This window comes from Cynocephalus volans, chromosome X (genome assembly GCF_027409185.1).
Source record: "Cynocephalus volans isolate mCynVol1 chromosome X, mCynVol1.pri, whole genome shotgun sequence".
Classification (NCBI taxonomy): Eukaryota; Metazoa; Chordata; class Mammalia; order Dermoptera; family Cynocephalidae; genus Cynocephalus; species Cynocephalus volans.
In genome coordinates this window covers 146,862,118-146,883,081 of record NC_084478.1, presented here as the reverse complement: position 1 = coordinate 146,883,081, position 20,964 = coordinate 146,862,118, and positions in this window count along the sequence as shown.

Below are 20,964 nucleotides of genomic sequence, written 5' to 3'. Positions count from 1 at the left end.
GATTGACAGAAACGGAACTATACAGCAAATATGTTGAAAGGTTAATTGTGGAATCGTGGTGGATATAGGTATATTCTTTGTGCTACTTTTTCTATCTCTTTGTATGTTTGAAACTTCTGAAAATAAAAATTTGGGAAAAAATAATGTATGAACGTTGTAAAAAGTTAAAACTGTACAAAAGGGGAGGGAATCTTTCTACCCCAGACACCTGGTACTCCTTCCCAGAAGCAACCATTGTTCACATCTCTTGAAATTTTATCTGCATTTACAAGCCTATATATGTACTTGTAGATCCGGTTTTTTTAAAAAATAGATATGGGTTCACGCTGTAAATCTATTTGTTAGCTACAATAGACTCTCTCTTATTTATGCAATTGGGGGAGTAGTTGGTCAGTTAATTAAAAATCAGTGAAAGTAGCGGTACCTGGACCTGTTAGGGAGGGTGTCCAAGCCCATCCAGTGTGCTGAGGGCACCAGTCGGTGTGTTTTACAGAGGAAATAGGGAGCATCCCTTAATCCTGAGAGCTGGCTCCACAGAGGTCAGTTAAGCGAGCTTCCACCGTAATGTGGGCAGCTTGCTTTTTCTTTGGCTTCATGAGCCTTCTTGGAGATAATTCCATATGACCACGTGTAGATCTGCCTCATTCTTTCAGCACAGTTTATAGGATGAGTTGCTTTTCAGATGAGTATGGTTTTAATCATATTGTGCTTCGGGTGATGGTGGGACATCTGGGTAGAAAAAAAGTTGCTTGGGCTTCCTGAACTTGCCTGATCATAAGAATCACTTGGGTATTTTTCTAACACTCTCCCCAGCTTAGGCAATGCTGCCATAAGCAGTTGGAGCAACAGGACTGGGACTGCAGGGACGGGGCCTCTTGGAGGGATGGAAGTTCCACTAATGGAGCTAGCTACAGGCGTGAGAATAGACAGAGAAGGCAAGACGCCAGGGATATGCTGAAGTCCAAGGACAGAGCCCACAAACTCCCATATGAGCTTCTGCCCCCTGCCCCTCACCACCAGAGATGATTGCCTCCTGTTGCAATCACGGGGGTCACATTTCCAAAGCATGTGCAGCTTTGAATATGAAAACCCTCCCTAACTGCCAGCACCTGGGCAAATTCAAATCAGAAACTCAGACCTAAGACTCCTCCCTGCAAATGGGAAGGATTGATTGGAAAAATGTGACTCCAGAAACCAGATCTGGGAATGAACTGAAATTGCCTGAAAAAATGAAAGCATTGGCACAATTAACAAAAAGGGACTGGATTCCTTCTCATATACATATATATATATATTTTTTTCTTTTCTTTTCTTTCTTTCTTTCTTTTTTTTTTTTTTCTTTTTTGCAGCTAAATCCTGCACAGCTTGCAAACCTTGGGAGGCAGCCATCATGTTATCATTCCAGATATGGACTTGAATTTCTAAGAAATGACTTTTTTAAAGATCTGTGGAAATGAACCCCTACTGGAAGCAGTCCTAGCAGTCCCAGTCACAATGTTTCAAGAACAGTTCTGAGACAAGAGCCAGAATTCTGTGGGGCCTTGAGTGCCCACAGACCCATGAAGCTATTCACTGACCCCAAATAGGTCTCTTCAGGACTCCTAGAAAACCTAGCTCTGCATCTAAATCACCCTCTGAACTGGGACTAGGTAGAGTAGATCCCGATGTCATTTGAGGGACCCAAAATGCCAGAGGACCGCATTGGCTTGACACACTGTCTGAAGTGTTCACATTTAGGTGTGACGCACTGAAGTCCCCTGTCTTCTCTAAATCAAAGTGTCTCAGAAGTAGAGACAGGATCGCCAATCTTTTAAGATCGGCTTTTCACTTAAAGTTAAAAACCAGAGAGAGAAGAGCAGATACTGCTGTGTCTGGGTTTTGGTATAAGCCTGAAGGCTGAGCAGGTGTGGAGAGAGAAAAGGGTACCAAGAAGGCCCAATGTCTGCCAGCATGGCCCTTGAGTCACTAGTGGAACTTTCAGGAATGAGGGAGAGGTGAAGTCAGCAAGTGCATGAGGGACCTGGGCCAGGACTCTCTTGTGGGTGGCCCCACAGGCACACACGGACTGCTGTGATTGTGGGACTGGGAAGCCGTCACCACAGTTACAATTTCCTAACACTATTTTACCACAACCATGCTGAATATATGTGCTTTGAATTTTCAGTGAGCCGGTTAGCCCGTAGACATTTGCATGTGCCCCGTTATTTGGTGACACAGACAGATGAGCTGCAGTGGCAGAGGGCAGCCACAGGCCTCACGTTGCAGGAGTCAGGATCTCGCATTAGAGTTTTCTCTAGCTCTGTCATGTCTCTTAAGAAGTCCAAAATTTTTATTTTATTTTTTTACTTTTAACTGCATCCCCCCCACAGACACACTTTTTAAAGCACACACTATGTGCCAGGTAGTAGAGGAAGCATATTAGGTATATCATTTATTTAATCCTCACCATAACCCTGTGAGGTAGGTGTTATCATTAACCTCATTTTATAGATGTGGAAACGGAGATACTGAGAGGTTAAGTAACTTGGCCAGCACTGCTTTCCTATTTAGTAGCAGAGCTTCTAGAAGTCAGCTTGCCCACTAGAATCTTTCAGGTTACTTTTCCTAACTCAAACTCAGTTCTGAATTGCCCCACCCTACTGATTCAACTCCTCTGGTGACAGATTTGTTGGCAAATGAGGTTACCTGCAATAGCTCTGCAACGGAGTTAGCCTGACCAGGATCCAGCCTCATCGCTCACCTGGGGACAGTTGCCCTGCAGAACCATAGAACAGAAATAACAAACTTCACTAGGGTTGGCCACAAACCATGAAATCCCTTAGAAAGACCCCAAAATGTCACTGAAAAACAATAGTCACATTACTGACCATGCCACCAGAGAATGAAAGAGCAGTGTAGCAACTATCCATCCAATTCGAGCCACGTGGACTGCCAATTTGGGTCTTTTCTGACAAAAACCTTCAGTTAACCCAGCAATTCTGGCCTAAGCGCCTTTTGGAATCTGCCTGAACTAGCTAGATGGCTGCATCTGGGTCACTGTAACCCCAAAAGGCTTAATTAAAACAGGGAATATGCTCAAGCTCCTCTCCTACAAGGCTATAAACTCTAGATATGCCAAATTAGGTTGTAAGGGCATATGAGGTTACTTCCAAAAGTTCGTGGAAAAATAGAATGCAAAAATAATACAAATCTTTCCACGAATTTTGAAGTACCCTCATTACAAACATAGGAGGTGCTTTGGGCACAGCACACTCATTTGAGATGCACACACCAGTAGGAATTGAGAAATGAAAAAAGGGAAGTATTTGGCTCTAGGTGAGTTTCATTTTGTAAAGACTGGAGACAAAGGAACCAGTCTACTAAAGACAGTTTGTTTGGACATGGGCGAAGCAATCTCTCTAGCCCGAGGAGCCTCAGGCAGGACTTGGCCTGGTGGGTACTGGGGTGGGTGGGAGGGCCAAGTGCGGGATGACTGGCAGGCTGAGGGCATGAAGAGGACAGAGGAAGAAAGGGACATAAGGCGAGGGGGACGAGACACTAGAAAGTGAAGGGAACTGGCACAGGAAAGAGAAGAGGGCCACAGAGATGTTTGGATCTGGGGCAGTCAGGGGAGGACTGGAGCCACTGGCGATCAGCTTCCTGTCTTGATAAAGTCATTTCCCGTTTATGAGGCATCACTGGGGCATTCGAGGTGTCACACCAATGATCTGCCCAACAGTGGACAGTCATCCTCTTCAGGTATCGATACTTTCGGAAGTCGGTTTTGGATAGATAGCTTTTTGACCTGTATTCACAGTCCACTGCTTCCTGAAACTAAACATCCTGAGTACTTTTTTTCTGGAAATAGTGGTGAAATAGGCAATGGGTTTGCTTATGAATATTGGTTTCATTCTATAAATAGATATTTGTTTATTAAGGGCCATCTACGTGCCAAGCACTGCGTCTGGTGCTGTGGACACAACAGACCTGGAGCCTTCTTATGGAGCTTGTTCTGCCTGTAGTTTAGCTCATTTTGAGAGAGTCACAGGATGAAGCCTTCCACTTCCTGAACGGTGCTGGGCTGCCATGCAGTCAGGTCATTGCGGGTCTCGGGAATAAGTTGGGTGTTGGGTTGTTCACACTTATAGTAAAAGGCTCGAGGTTGTGGTGCTGGGACTTCCCAGTGTTGCCTGTCACTTTATGCTGCTGTCACTGTGTTGCTTCTGTAGCAGCAGAAAAGTGTGATACCTTTCTTCATCCATCATAGGAATCATGGCCAACACTCTTATTACAAAACGCAGGTTAACAGGAGAAAAACACAGCAAACTTGTTGATCAAAGTTTTACATGTCACAGACGCCTTCAGAAAGGAAGACCCAATAGGCCCAGGGAAAGCTGTCTGTTTTTATGCTTAGGTTTGAAAGAAGAAGGGTAAGAATGACTTTTCTAGGTTTTATAGTTTGCTTCGGGGGAGAGGGGTTCTAGTGTCCATGACTCGCTTCCAGGGAGAAAGAGGGGTGGAAGACAGGAGGGCAGGAGAAGGTCAGAGAGAGACTGCTTCTTAGGCTTTTCGATCTCCTTTAGTGCAAAGTACTCAGTGTGCCAAAATGCCATATTCTGAGTTATTATTTTTTGAGCCCTACACTTCTCATCTGCCATGTTATTTAACACCTATTTGCCCGGGCTGGGGCCTTACAGTGGCTTTTTTCCCTCATGGTTGAGGTTGCTGGAAGCATAGCTTCCAGAAAAGTGAGGACTTGTGGGGTTGGTTGGTTAGCTCAGTTGGTTAGAGCATGGTGCTAATAACAGCAAGGTCCAGGGTCAATCCCTGTTCTGGCCAGCCACATCCCCTTCCCCCCCCAAAATGAGGACTTGCAGTGTAGTCAGTGGTGTGCTGGTAAATGTTTAACAATTGGCTCTCACAGGGGGGAAGGAGAGTGCTGATTTATAGCGTTGTCTGATTTCCATGGTATAAATACTCCCACTATGGCCAATTCCAAGCTCCCCAAATGACATCACTGAGCAAGGACTTGGGATAAGATGTGCGACAGCACACCAGTGCAGAGTATTTCCACCACACAGATACAATAGATGTAAATAACCTCAAGAGCATAGTTAAAGTATCATGAAATAATTAGCAAATGATGAGTTTTGAATATTCATTAGCTTTGTCTTTAATATAACATAATTGTTATTTTATATAATTTAATTTTTAAAAATGGCTGTATTTAACAAACTTGCTCACAAAATTCATGTTGAACCATCGGTTCTCACTATCTGCCTGAGGGTGGTTTACTTAGCCTAAGCCGTAGAAAGAGAGGCCCCAGGGCTTTGCCCTCCACTTTAACCAGAGCAGCCCCACAAGTATTCATTTTATGCATAATGGGGTTCTGTGTTTGAACAAGGTTCCAATGTTTTCTGAAAGGCGCTGGTGTAGATGGTTTATGAGGCTCCTTCTACCTAAGGTATCTTAAGTTAGCCAAGTCTCGGTACACTCCCATTTCCCCTTTCACTCCCTTGTCTACTCTTGTCACTCAGATGTCCTATTCCTGCTATTCCCGGAGATCCTTCTGTCCCATCCCTAGGATCTCCATGTTCACTGAGGAGAACGCTGTTACCAAATGATCTGGTTTAAAGTGAAATTCTTCCCAGGTGCATTTGACTCTTCAACATGTGACTCCAGAAGATTCATACAGTCTTTCAAATCCAAAGGAATGAATTTCTAAAAGCCAGAATTCCAAGAAGGTGGGGGTGTCTCCATTCATTACCCTTAAAGTTGTAGCATTGAGCAGTCAGACCTGATTTATATTTTACATTATCCTTCAAAAATCTCTGGGTTTTGGGGGATTGCTGGGTTACCCCCAAAGAGCTGCCCAAGAGTGTATCTCTATTTTTCTTTACATAACACAGTTTTCTTTGAGTAAAAGCAAGAACCTTTTCCTAGCAGATATTTGGTTGCTCTTTCACTGAATGCAAGCTTTTCAGCCATGGAAATGGTAGAGAGGCCGCAAGGGTTATGGATATGACACAATCCTTTTCTGAAGACGAATTCATTCTCTCTAGCCTGCCAGAGAAATTATTTTTCCAGGAAAACTAAACAGTAAGCACATACTTGGATGGTCCTTTCAAGCAAGAGAGGAGCCCTTTCTATCCCATTAAGGTCAGGCAATTGCCCAAATGATTTGCTTCACTGCCTATCATAACGGGGAGTGTGGGACAGAACCAGCAGGGGCCTACTCTCATCTCTCTCCATCTGGCAGTCTAGTCAAGCAAAGTTCATAGGCACAGGCACCCCCTGAGGCCTGCAATCAGAGACGCTGAGGCTAGGGCCACTCGGGGACCCCCTCAACACACAAACACGCACATACACACATACACGCACAAGAAGCCCCCAGTGTTTCCTCCGTCCAATACAGCAGCTTATGAGAGTCAGTGTTCTGGAACCAAAGGTGGGGCAGTGGCATGTGGTGCATGGAAGCTGGTGACCAAGGAGGCCGTGGGATGGGGCACACTGGTGAGCTTCCTGGACAGCTGCTAGGTCTTCCGGGCATATTCTGTTCAAATGCAGATAGGACAGCCAGTGGCCCAGGAGCTATGAAGGATGGGGAAGGGGGAGGGTTGCAATTTCCTGCCCACATGGTTACCTTCAGAGGCCTAGAGGTGCTCTCCATAGCTTTGCACCAGAGCAACCTCCCCTTGTCCCCGTTTTGCTGAGGGTGATGGCTCACTATTTGAAGGCTCCAACTGTAAGGAGGTATGTATGCATGCCCAACACATAAAACAAACCCAAAGCCAAGCTCTGTTCAGTCTAGGCCAACTTAGGCAATAAATCTTGCTCAATTCCCTGGTCAGAATACCTTTGGCTACCTCTGCAAGCCCAGTCTATTCTTGATCCAGAGCCCTTTGGCCAAGATCCCTGCACAGTCGGCACTCTTTCCTTTTCTCTGTCCAAGCTGAGCTCACTCTCCCCTGGCTTCCCCCAAAGTCCTTTACTTACAGAATTGAAATCTTTTGAACCAAAACTTTCTTACAAAAAGCTCTTCTCTAACTCTAACTTCTAACCTTCTTCCAATCTAGATTCCTAAACTCTCCCTAGTCTTCCAGCACTTAAATTCTAGGGGAATTTAGCTTCTCCAGGGGAAGCAAAGAGGTGCTCCTTATTTATTTAGGAATATCCAATGGCTAATATCATTTATAGATCACCCACAGAAGACACCAGTTGCAGAGTGTACTTTCCCAGTATCACTTGCTCTTGACCTTGAGAGAGGTTTGAAATCTAAATGTAAGCCACCCACAAAATACTGTCTCTCCAGCACACCAGAAGGAGAGAACATTAGCTTATCTTTTAAAAGCCTCCAGAGCATTGTGGACTAGCTGAGTAAGGGTAATTAGAAAAAGGAAAAGAGAAGTCAAGGATAAATTCACATATAGCTAAAGAAGCCTCGCAATAAAGTAAATTTTCCCAAGAATTGCCAGAAAGCAATTCTTGCAACAATTGGGAAATGGTGAGTCCAAGAATTTCAGAACGACCCCGACCCTTCACCTGGCAATGCTTTGATATCACCAAAGTGCTCCTATTGCTCCACTCTGGGCTCAAGAAGCAAGCTGCTTTTCATTGCCACTTTTCAAACTGTGCTCATATTCATTATCTCACTTGATTCTTACCATGACCCTGTGAGGTAGGTAGGACAACTATTAACTTTCCCCTGGTTCACTTCTGGAAGATTCCCAGGAGTCAGATTTTGCACAATTGTAAGTTGACAGGTTTGGCTCCATTTTCACATGCTAACAAAAACTGGCCTAGTCCAATCCTTATGTAAGGGAAGATTTGTCATGCAACATTGACTTAAGCTAGGCAGAGAGAAGCCTGATTGTCAGGGGGTGATGGGGCGGGGGGACAATCTTGAAAAGTTTAGTAATTCTACTCCTCCTTCCCCCTCTCTGGAACTAAAACCCAGACTTTTGAATAGGGAGGGCTTGTGTTATCCTCAAGCTACTCAAGCCTTCTTTCTTGAAGACTAGATGCTAAGGCCAAATTCCTATATATTTAGCTATATTTGTTCAACCTTGCTAGTTAATCAAGTGCCCATTGTGGGCCCAGCTGGGGGGCTGGGGGATTGGGCAGAGAAGTCTGAGATGTGGACCCTGACCTCCAGGATCTTACAGTTTTGCTGGGAGGCGACACTACACAACAAGGCATAGCAGCCAAAGCAGAATGAAGAGAAGGTCAGACACGATTGATGTAGCCAGGGGAGGCATCCCAGAGGGTCAGAACAGAGGGGTGGTCGGCAGCATGAGCTCTGGAGTTGGGTAGTAAGCATGGCTTTGAATTCCAGATCCACAATTACTAGCAATATGAACCTTGGGCAAATCACTATACTTGATTCATAAGATGGGGTGAAAATGAATAAATACTCATCACACAAGTTGCTGAGAAGATTAAATGAGCACAGTACCTGGCACATGGTTAAGAGTTCAATAAATGGTATCATTACAGTGCTATTTAAACTGGCCATGGAAGAATATGAAAGATTTGGAGACACTCAGGGAGAGAGACAGGAAAATACAAGGCACCGAATTAAACAGAGGCACTGAATTTAAAAAGGAGAGGAGGTATGTGAGGATATTGAGGATACCGGTCTTGGCTGAAGCAGAAGATATGTATTAAGGGAGCAGGAGAAAAATAAACTTTGTTAGGTTGGGTATAGCTAGATGGGGAAAGGCCAATAAGCAGAGGAATTTAGACTGGATATGATGGGAAGTGATGGCTTTTGAAGCAAGAGGGTGACTTGAAGATAGTGGTCTTAGAATGAGATTGGCATGTGGTATTCTTGGTCTCTTGGAGAGGGGCTGGGGAATATCCATTATTTCGTGCATGAGTTGATATGGGCCTGAACTAGAGACATGAGAATGAAAATACAGAACATCTGAAAAATATTTTGGAGGAAAAACTAACTGGACAGAGTAGGAAATTGGATATGGGAGATGAAAAAGAAAGAAGGGTCCAAAAGGGTGCCAAAGTTTTGAGTCTAGGTGGCTCGGAAAATGGCACTACCATTGACAGAAAAATGGGAGAGAAGAGGAGCAGGAGACATGGAGGGAAGAGGATGGATTCAGTGTTCAATTTGTAGAAATGTCTGTAGGGAAATACCGATACCTAAATGTTTTGGAGAGTATAATTTCCTTCTTTTACTTCCTCTCTAACAGAGACAGACCTCATTCCTGATTAGATGATTATATTGTCTCCAAATACTGACTGTTCCTTCCTTTCTGGCACTCTTCTTTTTATTGTGCGATTGCATTGGCTTGAACCTCCAGTAAAATGTTGAATAGTATAGTAGGGGTAGTACTAGACATTCCTGTCTTGTTCTTGACTTTAAGGGAAAAAACATCTAATGTTTCAAAATTTAACAGACACTTATGTAGTGCTTCTGCGTACAAAGCACTATCATAAACACTTTACAAATATTAGGCTATTTAATCTTCCTACAGTCTTATGACATACATATTATTTTTTCCCATTTTACAGATGAGGAAATTGAGGCACAGAGAAGCTAAGTAACTTGCTCAAAGTCACACAGCTTAGTAAGTGGCAGACACAGATTCAAACCTTCACCGTCTAGCTTTGGAGACTGTGTTCTTAACCACTCTGCTATACTTGCTACCTCTTTAAGTATGGCATTTTCTGTAAATTTCTGGAAAGTATTCTTGATCAAGAGAAAGTTTCCTTGTATTTCTAGGTTTCTTAGAGCTTTCTGAGAGCAAATGGGTACTCTGTTTAGCAAAAAATATTTTTTGCTGCATCCATCAAAAAGATCATGTGGTTTTTCTCCTTTAATATAGAAATAAAATTAATTGCATTTCTGTATTTTCTAATGGTGAGCATTAGAAAATACTTGCATTTCTGGGATAAATAACCTACTTGGTTATGTTATATTCTTTTTTTCAAAAGTGCAAGATTTGATTTGTTAAAAATTTCTTTAGGGTTTTCGTATAGAGTTCTTTTTCTGTCCTCATACAATTTGGTATTTGTGCAATAATAGCTTTGGAAAATTAGTTGGGAGCTTCCATCATTTTCAATGCTCTGAAAACAGTTTGTTTGATAAAGGGATTATCTGTTCCTTGAAGGTTCTATACAATTTACCTTTAAAACCTTTCTGTGTACCTTAAGGGGACTGAGGTGTATGCATCTTTGATTCTATTTCAGTTTCTTCTGTAGTTGGTGTAGTCATTTCATCTTGTTCTTAAGCCAATTTTGGTAATGTATAGTCCCCTAGAAAATTGTCCATTTTATCTAGATTTCAGATTTATTGGTATAAATGTTAATACAAAATACCAGTTAAGTATAATGTTATACCGATAGCAGGACTTACACAATTACTAAGAATATTTAATATTCTCCCATACTTTTTAATATATTCTAAATGTAGTTCTGTCTTCTCTCTTTCTCTTCCCTCCCCTCTCTCCCTCTCCCTCTGCCTTTCTCTATCGCTTTTTACTCCCTAGTGGCTTTGTTTGCTTGTTTTTCAGCAAATTTGCTAACTTTTGCCTATTTTAATGGCCTTTCCAGAGAGCTGGGTTTTGCTTATTTTGATCAACTTTCCATTTTTGATGATTTTGTATTTTATAAATTTTTGCTTTAATCTCTCTTAGCAAATCTTACTGTTGCACAGCCCGTCTGTCTGGAATATCTTTCCCCCTTTCCTTTCACTTGGCTAACTCCTACTCATTCTTCAGTTTATGCATCATGTCTTTCAGGAAGCCTTCTCTGACCCTCCTGAATGATTTAAATGCTCATCCTCTGTCCTCCCCCAGCACTTCCAGCCCTCATCATTCTGTGTTATAATTAGCTGTCTGCTTGTCTCTCTTCCCCATTAGACTGTAAATTCCTTGAGGGCAGGGACCGTGTCTGGTTCATAATTGTACCTCCAAGTGCCTAACATAGAACTTGGCATCCCAGTAGAATCCAAATGGAAATTTTATTGGAGGTAGCAATCTCCCAGGAGCTGGCAGGCAGATCTAACAAAGGAGCTCCCACCGCAGTCTGTTGCCTGAAGTTTGTCGTCTTTTTAAAAAAGGAAAAACAATTACCCTTGGTAGAATTTCTTTTCTTGATTTTTAAAATAATCGAACCCCCTCCCATGTGTAATTGCAATGGTCCTCCCTTGGGGAGATGTCCTACCCACTGTACTTTCACTCCACACTTCAGCAAGGATCTAGAGGGTTCAACCCCAAAGAGGGCAAGGCTAAGAGTTAGCCCTAAAGGGGTTGAGACTCACTGGAGTTAAAGTTCACAGACTGCCCCAGGGCTTTTTCTTTCAAAGCAGCATTCCAGCATGGGGGCCCTTTCCTTTTCAGCAGCGAGGGTGGGGCACCTTCTCCCACACTTACACTCCTCTTGCTTCCAGTCTCACCTGAAACACCTTGCCCTTTATATTCATCTCTCCCCTCAATTCCCTCCTCTCATTCACCATTGACCTTGTAGCTTTTTTATTACTTGTGTCTAGGAGGTGTTTCGAGAATGTGAACTGAAGTAGTAGTTTATGAAATTGGCAACACCCATGCATTGCTGCCCTAGGTTTTCTTCTGGAAACTTCTGTGGTTAGCAATCAGGTCCAAGGAAAGCAGAACACAGGCTGAACTGAAAGAGAAGCATACCAAAATCATGGAATACCATCAGCACTGGGGCTGGCTCCTGCCCACTTCTCAGCCCTTACCCCCACCCCATGCTAGTCTGATAGAAGACTATTATTTCTAGAGACAAAATCAAGCTGGTGACCGAGAGTTTTCCTGCTCACTGTGAATTTACTTCCTGGGAAAGATGGTCTCACTTCCTCACATAATCTAGTTTCTTCTTTGAGGAAGGGATCACGAAACTAAAAATATAAAAACACTTTTGAAGGGAGAACTCATTCTGAAATTGAAGGGAGGTCAGGGGATATAGGACCCAAAGCACACCCAGTCTGTGCTACCTGCCTAAGACAGAACTAAGGGATGAGAGATGACCCATAGAGAACCATGTGGGCCCCAGAGGTGCTGGGAAAGGGCAATGGGCTGCTGCTGCCAGGCAGCCTACCCCAGACCTTTCTGAGGTTGTTTTGCTAACAGCAAATGTGTTCCAGGCACGGTGCTAGGCTCTAGGGGTGTAACAATGAACAGGACACAGTTACCGCCCTTGAGGAGCTTATAGTCTGGGGTCTATGTGGGACACAGTGTCCACATTTGGAACTCTCCTGGATATGCCATGTTATCTGTTGCCTTAACTTGAACATGCACAATCTCTTCAGCATTTGCAGTGGCTCCAAAGAACAGGAACTGTGTCTCATTCATCTCTATGTCCCCAATATCTAGCACACTACTTAAAATACAGTAGGCACTCAATAAATATGGATTATATAAATGACAAAAGGAAAAGAGGTAGAAGGGAAGGAGAGAAGAAAAGAGGATCAGATGTGCTAACCAAGAAATGCCTCATACTGACTGGAGGCTGTGCCCCCCAGAAACAACCCTCCCAATTGAGATGTCCCTGAAGCAACCAGAATCCTGAAGCAGCCCCAGAGTCATGGAACAAAGACCCGGGAATTCTTAGGTCAGCTTCACAGATGCCGGTGACTTTGAATTGGTCACTTTTATTGTTGTGTTTACTAATCCTTGAAGGTATTAAAATAATAGAGTAGGAAAACAGTTTGGTGGTCCCTCAAAAAGTTAAACGTAGATGACCCTGCAATTCCACTCCTAGGTATATACTCCCCAAAAATTGAAAACAGGAACTCAAACTAGTACATGTGCACACATTTCCTAGCAGCACTACTCACAATAGCCAAAAGGTGGAAACAGCCCAAATACCTGCCAACGGACGAATGGATACACAAAATGTGGTCTATTCACACAGTGGAATATTATTCAGCCATAAAAAGGAATGAAGTACTGATGCCTACTACAATATGGATGAGCCTTGGAAACATTATGCTAAGTGAAATGAGCCAGACACAATGGCCACACATTGTATGTTTCCATGTGTATGAAATGTCCAGAATAGGCAAATCCATAGAGACAGAAAGCAGGTTGGTGATTTCTGGGGTCAGAGGGAAATGGGGAGAATCTACTTAATGGATAAGGGGTTTTACTTTGGAGTGATGGACATGTTTTGGAATTAGATAAATGTTATGGTTATACAACATGCAAATATACTAAATGCCTCTGAATCCTTCAGTTTAAAATGGTTAATTTTATGTGACTTCCACCTCAATAATTTTTTAAAAAATAATTAATACTAGGATAACCTTGGGAAACACCAAGATAGAGGCACAGCAAAGCAGCAATTTAGTTCAACCACAGGGCTCAAGTGCTGGTCCCCACAGGAAGTTCCTCCATTTTAAAAGTAAGCAAAGGACAGCAGATTAGTTCCAGTGTGGAGTTTAAGTGGTGGAAACAGTGAATAATCCAACACAGAACTGAAAGAAAAAACACCCACAGACTAGAGACAAAGTTTGATATTAACTAATAAAGGTCTCACATCACCAAAGAACACCTATAACACCTAGAAGGACCAGAATTCCCCTGGATTCCCAAGCCAGGGAGTAGGGAGGGACGGGGGCCTCAGCCATGGCCCCCAACACCTGCAACCAGCCCAGTGATGACCTCCAAGCCACCACAGGAAGCACCCCAGGCTCCCAAGCCAGGGTGGTGGGGGGCTGAGGGCTTCAGCCATACCTCCCTGACATGTGCGTTCAGCCCAGCAAAGACCAAGCACCCTGGGAGCCCCTTGATCTCCCCTGCAGGAATGAGGGAGTGCCACAGGCCTCAACCACATCCCCCTCCTTCCTCCTTCTCCCACTCTATTTCCTTCCCCTTTCCCATCTTCCCCTCCCACCCAACTGCTCTGCAACAGCATCTTAGAATGTAAAAACATATGGAGCCAGGGACCGACCCTCCCTCCTGCAACCAGGCACACTGCCACTACCACAGGGCCCACCTGGGGTCCTGAGGGATGGAGCCAGGGACCGATCTCTCCTTCTGCATCTAGCCCTACTGCCGCTGCCAAAGGACCTGCCTGGAGTCCTAAGTATGGAGCTAGGGACTGACCCCTCCTCCCACAACCAGGCAAGGAGCATGCCAGAAACACCACTTCCATGTAGGTGGCCCACCACAGCCACCACAATTGTCACAGCTGCCACAAAAGCGGCTAGATGTCACAACCTCCATGCAGATGGCCTGCCAGCCACTCAAGTGCATTGACACAAGGAGAGTCACCAGTGGAGACCAAAGAAAAGACGAAGATGTCTCTCTCCACAAAGCCCATTCCAGAGTGACAGAAGAAGCATGTATTCTACAATAATAGTGGGGGAAGATCATCTAGGCAACACATCAGAAGAGTAACTGTCAATCTTTCAGAAGGAGAGCTTGGACAAGGGGCATAAAGAATAACTACGATTTGTAATAATATATATGCTAATAATATTGATTTGATCAACATATGTCAAAGTTGAACCCCCAAAATATGTATAATAAATTATTATTCAATAAAAACGAAACAAAACAAAGAATCACACCAGTGGGGTCTACCTTGTTTATGGTCTTCAGGCCACATTTTGTGTAAGAGGTTCATTCATCCATTCTTTCTTTCATTTCACAAACATTCGTTGAGCACCTCCTATGTTCTAGAAAATACAGTGCTGGGGATTCATCATTATAGACATGGATAAAAGAAATTCATATACAATCACCAAAATCCTTTTTAGACATAATTTCAACCTTTTACCATCTCCACACTTTGAGTGTGAGTAAACTGACAGGCAAGAACAGGGCAAGTTATGCTGGTTGTGGGGACGTGTGCACAAATGGAATATGTGGTTCAATACGTGTGGTTAACGGGCAACAGAGGAGAATACGTGGAAATAAGCCCATCAAAGGAGATGGCCTTGTGACAAGGGAGGTGGAACAGCTGGGGGAAAGCCTGATCAATGTCTTCTTCCCATCTGTCCTGCCCTCTCTGTCCCCCTCCCCACGCCTGCCTGGAGACCATGGATTGGAGCAGTGCATACAGCAAATGCTCTCCCCCACCCCCAGCATAGCTTACAAGGGCTCTGTGTGAGCACTAGGTCGCCTGAAATTGAAGGGAGGCAATCTGGTCAGAGCTAAGGAGGGTCTGCTTCTTGCTGCCTATGCTGCAGTTAATCCATTGCCATCTGTCTTTATTTTGCTGACTCACTGCTTTCATTTGGGTTGGCAGTTCTTTTGCTGTTGGCTGCAGTCTCTAACTGTTTACAGAGGGCTGAGATGGATGGAGAATTAGGGGCTTTGCAGTCATTCCCTGAATGAAATCCTACCCAGGTACTGTGGGCCTCTTGTCGAGGGGCTGAGGCCAAGGCCCCTGGATTTTGATGGATGGTGGAGATTAAGTGTAGGGTAACACATCATTTAGTCTGATTGCAAGGCCAGATTTCTCCCAAGTGCTGCCAAATGAGCTGGGAAGTCATGTGAATTGTCTGCCCAAGTACAAGGGAGCACGGTGCCTTTTAATTAGAACAAGGATGAAGGATATTCAGGACCTTGATCTGTCAGAGAACTTGGCGCGCCCAAATCCTCTGCTGCTTTCAAGGTTCTCTCTAAGCTTCACCTCACCCATGGAAGCCTTCCCTGCGTGAACTTCCATCCCCACGCTCCACCCCACTCTTCCTCCAAAATGCACTTTCCTACACTCTGAGTCTCATCAGCATTTGGTTTCTATTGTGTACAATCCTGGCTCACACTGCCAGTTTGGAGCTGTCCTTTATCCCAGTGAGCTATAAACTCATCAAGATGTGAAACTCTGTAGGCTTTCTAGCTCTGAGTGTGATGCTGGGCATTACATGTTTGCTGCCTAAAGCTAACGTAAGCATATAGTTTACTGTTTAAACTGGGACATTTTGAGAATGAAGGGCAATGCTATTAATAATGACACCAGGATAGTAGGTGTAAATTGGGACCATCCCGGGCAAACCAGTCCATATGTTTACCCTGTCTAAAGCACTAGATTCCTTTATTACTATTGTTTTTTGTTGTTGTTGTTCCTACCCCAATTCCCGGGCAGGACTGGTCAAAACCAAGGCTGAGCAGGCAGAGATACCAAAAAACCCTCAACTCCTTCTACCCCAGAAATGATCTAATGCTTACAGAAAGTAGCTTTGAAAGGGTTAAAACTGATATGAGCCCACTACAAACCCTTGGAATCTTAGCACAAGTCATTTTATCAGACATCCAGAAGTGTTTCTGCTGGTCTCAAAGGCCAACAGTAACTTCCCCCAAGTCACCCTTTCCCAGGACCCAACTGCCATATAACCAAATGGAGGTGACTTGCTTATAAAAAATATTCCCTTGAAAACTTAATATTTCATGGTCAAACTATCTCAGGGGGACAGCTTCTCCAAGCCATCAACCCTGGAAAGTATTTTCTACCAATAGGACAGGATGAAAAAGAAGCATCCAGAAATTGGAGCTCTTATACTCATACACTCCTGGCAGGACTGTAAAATGATGTGGCTACTTTGCTAAACAGTCTGGAAGTTCTCAAATAATTAAACATAGAGTTACCATGTGGCCCAGCAGTTCCACTCCTAGGTATATACCCAAGAGAATTGAAAACCTATGTCCATGTTATAGCTTGTCCACGGATGTTCATGGCAGTATTATTCATAATAGCCAAAAGGTAGAAACAAGCCAAATGTCCATTATCTCATGAATGGATAAACAAAATGTGGTACATCCATGTAACAGAATATTATTCAGCCACAAAAAAGAATAGAAGACTGATACATGCTTCAACATGGATGAAAACTTTATGCTAAGTGAAAGAAGCCATCACAAAAGACCACATCATATGATTCTATTTCTATGAAATGTCCAGAACAGGCAAATTCATAGAAGCAGAAGTTAATCTAGTGGTTGCCCAGGACTGGGTGGGTGGGGAGTTCAGGGCTGGGGGGAGTGACAGCTAAAGGGTACAGGGTTTCTTCTGGGGGTGATGAAAACATCCTAAAATTGATTGTGGTGATGGTTGCACAACTATGTGAATGTAGTAAAAACCACTGAATTATACATTTTGAATGGGTGAATTGTATGGTATGTAAATTATATCTCCATAAAGCCATTAAAAATGTGGCCTCCGGGCCTAAGTAGGAGTCAGTACCAGCTACTCAGGCTTGGCTCCCCTCCTTTAGTGAGGACATGGGCACTCTCTTCCATGCAGTTTTTCTTGGGCTTCAAAACAGCCAAGCACAAACTTGGGCAAATGCCTAATAAGGGCGGACCAATGGAAGAAGCCCCGTCAATGCCCACAAGCCTTCGGGGTTATCTTGATTCACCTTTATAGAAACATCTAACCCAAAGTCACAGGATCCAATAATATTTAACAGGAAAGGGCCTTAGCGCTTATCCATTCCAATCCCTGCTGTGTAGATGCTCAGAAAGAGAAAATGACTTGCCCAAGTCACACAGCTAGTCAGTGGCAGAACAGGGACCACAACCCGATGCTCCTAACTCCTACTCCAGTGCTCCTTCTCCTGCCCTGACTTCTCCATTGCCTCCCTTTCTTCTGCCCTACCCAAAGCAGCCCCTTTGGTCCTTCTTGCTGAAATCCAGGAGGAGTCAAATCTGAGATTCCAAGCACAAAATCAGGGTGAATTTATAATTTTGGAAATATGGTACAACTTTCCTAAATAGTGGGTCTGGAAGTCTGCATTATAGGTCTCCCAACATCAGGATGTGGACAGAGTACAGGATTTGACCCCGGTACATCTAAATTTGTGGAATAATCACATGCTTCTCTTTATACTGTATTTGGCAGTATTAGAAGAGAAAAATAATATTCATCTTAGGAAAACCTTGGTAACTGCAAATTTTCTGGCAGCCTTATTTCCTCTCGCTTTCTTGGAAGAAACCAAACGAAAAAGCAGCTGTACAAATTAGCCCTGACCAACAGGCCTGGGACCAAAACAAAACAAAACAAAAAATAATAAAGCTGAAAACAAATCAGGCTTAATATTTAAATCAGAATGGAAAATATATCCAACAATACGCCTACTAGAGGTCTTGAAACTGCTAATCTCTACTTGATTATGGACAACATCCTCTTTCCAAGAGGTCAGGACAAAGCTGGGGACAGTTTGACCGAAACTTATCAGCAATTTTCCAAACCCCTTCATCTGCATTCACAGATTTTTCTGATAGCCCTGTCTAATAGCAGCACAAGCACTTATCATGCTTGTTGGAGTTGGATTAGTATCACGGTGGAAAGAAAATGTGCTTAGTGAGTCACCAGTGAACAGACACTGTGCTCCAGGTACTGTGCTGGTGCCAGAAGAAGACAGGGCAGGCATGTCCAACAGGAGCCGTATACCCCCGAAATAAGGCGAACCATGGAGAAGGGTAGGGGCAAACAAGAGCCAAGTAAGGAGGTAGGAGAATCTATGTATGTTGAATAACAGTAAGAGGACCCGTCTTTCTGGAATAGAGATTTCCTTCAAGGGAGTCAATGGGATATTTGGTGGGAAAGGAAGGTTGGAGACGGATTGTGGAGGCAATGTAGCATTTTGAGGAGGTGAGTGGCCAGATGAAAAGCACATCAGGGGAGCCTCCTCTCCACCCTCCCCTCGACGCTGGGTTAGGGGTTCTCCTCTGGGCTCCCACAGCCCCTTAGGCCTTCTCACAGCACTTTTTACCCTTTCCTGTTGTTCACTGCTTCCTTGTACTTCCTCCTCTCAAACTGATTTCCTTGTGGGAAGACTTTATGTCTGGTTGATGTGTATAGACTTAATGCCTAACAAAGGTTTTAACACATTTTAACACATCAGTAAATATTTGTTGTTGGGACAGGACCGGATGGATAAGACCTGATAGAAAGTTAGATCTTTGGAAGAGCCATCTGGAAGAGAAGGCGGGGACAAATAATGAGGAAATACAGCCCTGACCCAAAGTAGTAGCAAGGGTGACAGAGAAGAAGGGAGGATGTCAGATGCATTTTGAAGGAAGAATGGACAGGAAGGACTTGGGAACCTTAGTTAACACTGACCTGAGGAAAGAAAACAAAATGACCATGGAACAGGAGCAGGTTTCCCATGAGGCAGTGTGGTAAGTCCCACAGACCCCAGTAGGATTAACCAGTCCCCACTTCCACTTTGTGGACAGTTGTTCATGGGCCCAGCTGTCTATAGGGACCCTGGCCCTTCTGTCCTTTTCATGTCTAGAGGTAAAAGGAACTAGACCATTGCTGAGGGGACTTCGCCCAGCTGTCTCTGTGCCAGCTGTGCTGGGTCTCCAGAGAGCTCACGCTGGCCTCTAAGACGAGGATTAAGAGTGATGAACCACCGTTTGGCCGTCCTAATCCCATGGTCTCAACTCAACTCCCACCACCTGGAGGTGTCACACAAAGAAGTCCAAAATAAAGAAACGTGTCAGCCCAAGAAACAAGAGTCTCCTTTTCCTAGCCGTGCCTGTTTCGTTCCACCTCAGTCTTTCTGCAGCTCAGGAAGGGAGGGGTGAGAGAAAACCACGGAACTTTTCAAAATCCCATTTTCCAAAAGCTAAATCAGATTCATTCTGTGTCTCCTGCACAGACTGCATTAGTCTGGGTAATGTAAACACTGTGAGGCCACAGCTGTCTGCCAGCTGCAACGTTGAAGCCCATTTCGGGGGGCATGAAAAAACCTGTCTATAACTATCACAGACGAGAAGTGTTAGCTAATGAATGGTCCCTGCTGAGTCCAGAGCCCAGCTGAGTTATTTCAGTCTTGGGCCTTAACAGAGATTTTTATTGGGTAACAAATTTCAAATGCTCCAGTCACCCCCATAGACCCCAAATTGGAGCCCATCGCTCAGTCCCATCCCCCACCCACCCCCCCAAAAACTAATTCACTCCAGGGACATTCCTGGTTGCAGCTCAAGAATTCTGGCATTTGGAGTGTTGGGTGATTGCTCAAGGAATATGGTGGGGCTAATAATAACATGAGTCTCCTTAGGCTCCCTGCAGTAGCGTCGAGAGTGGCCTTTTTCAAGAGCAGGGCTGTCCATGGCTTCTACCAGGGCTGGTCAGCTTGGAGCGGCCTGACGAAGAAACAGTTGGCTTTGAGTTGGGCACCACTCTTTCTGCTGGGCCTCCACCTAATCCTCTGGGCTTGCTGGCAGCTTTCCACTCCCGCTGTTCTTTCTCCTCCTACATGGGCTCAGGCCATAGGCAAGGTCAACAGAGCCAACATGCCCCCAGCTGGAATGGGACAAGGGTGAGGGCCCAGGCATTTTGCTGGACGTCTGCCTAGAGTGTGAGCACCCCATAGCCCTACTTTCCACCATAACCTGGGGTAGAAGCAGGTACCCGATTGTCAGCTCTGTACATGAGAGCTATCTGTGAATTAGAGACACACAGAAGAGAATAAAGTGCTAAATCCAAGCCGGTGATGTTTTTGTCGTGGTGATAAAATACAAATAATGTACAACTTACCATTTTAACCATTTTAAGGTGCACAGTCCAGTAGCATTTAGTTCATTCACCATGTTGGGCCACCATGACCTCTGTCTGGTTCTGGAACATATTTATCACCCCAGAGAAGACCCGCATACCCATTAAACAGTCATTCCCCATCCCCTCCCCCCACCAGCTCCTGGAAACCACTCATCTGCTTTGTGTCTCTGTGGACTTGCATATTCTAGATATTTCATATAAGTGGAATCATACACTATGTGGTCTTTGGTGTCAAACCAGCATTTTTAAATGTACCTACTATGTGCTAGTCACTGTCAGAGGTGTGAAGACACAGCCTGAGATGCGTACCAGCTAGCAGCAGTGACTATGGTTTTTGGCATACTTAGCTGACTCCAGGCACATGCTGGGTGGCTTATTTGCACCATCCTGTTTAATCCTCACAGAAACTCTCTGAAGTAGGTAATAGTAATGTCTCAGTTTAAAAGACAAGTTGTCCAAGGCTCAGAGAAATTGAGCAACTTGACCACGGTC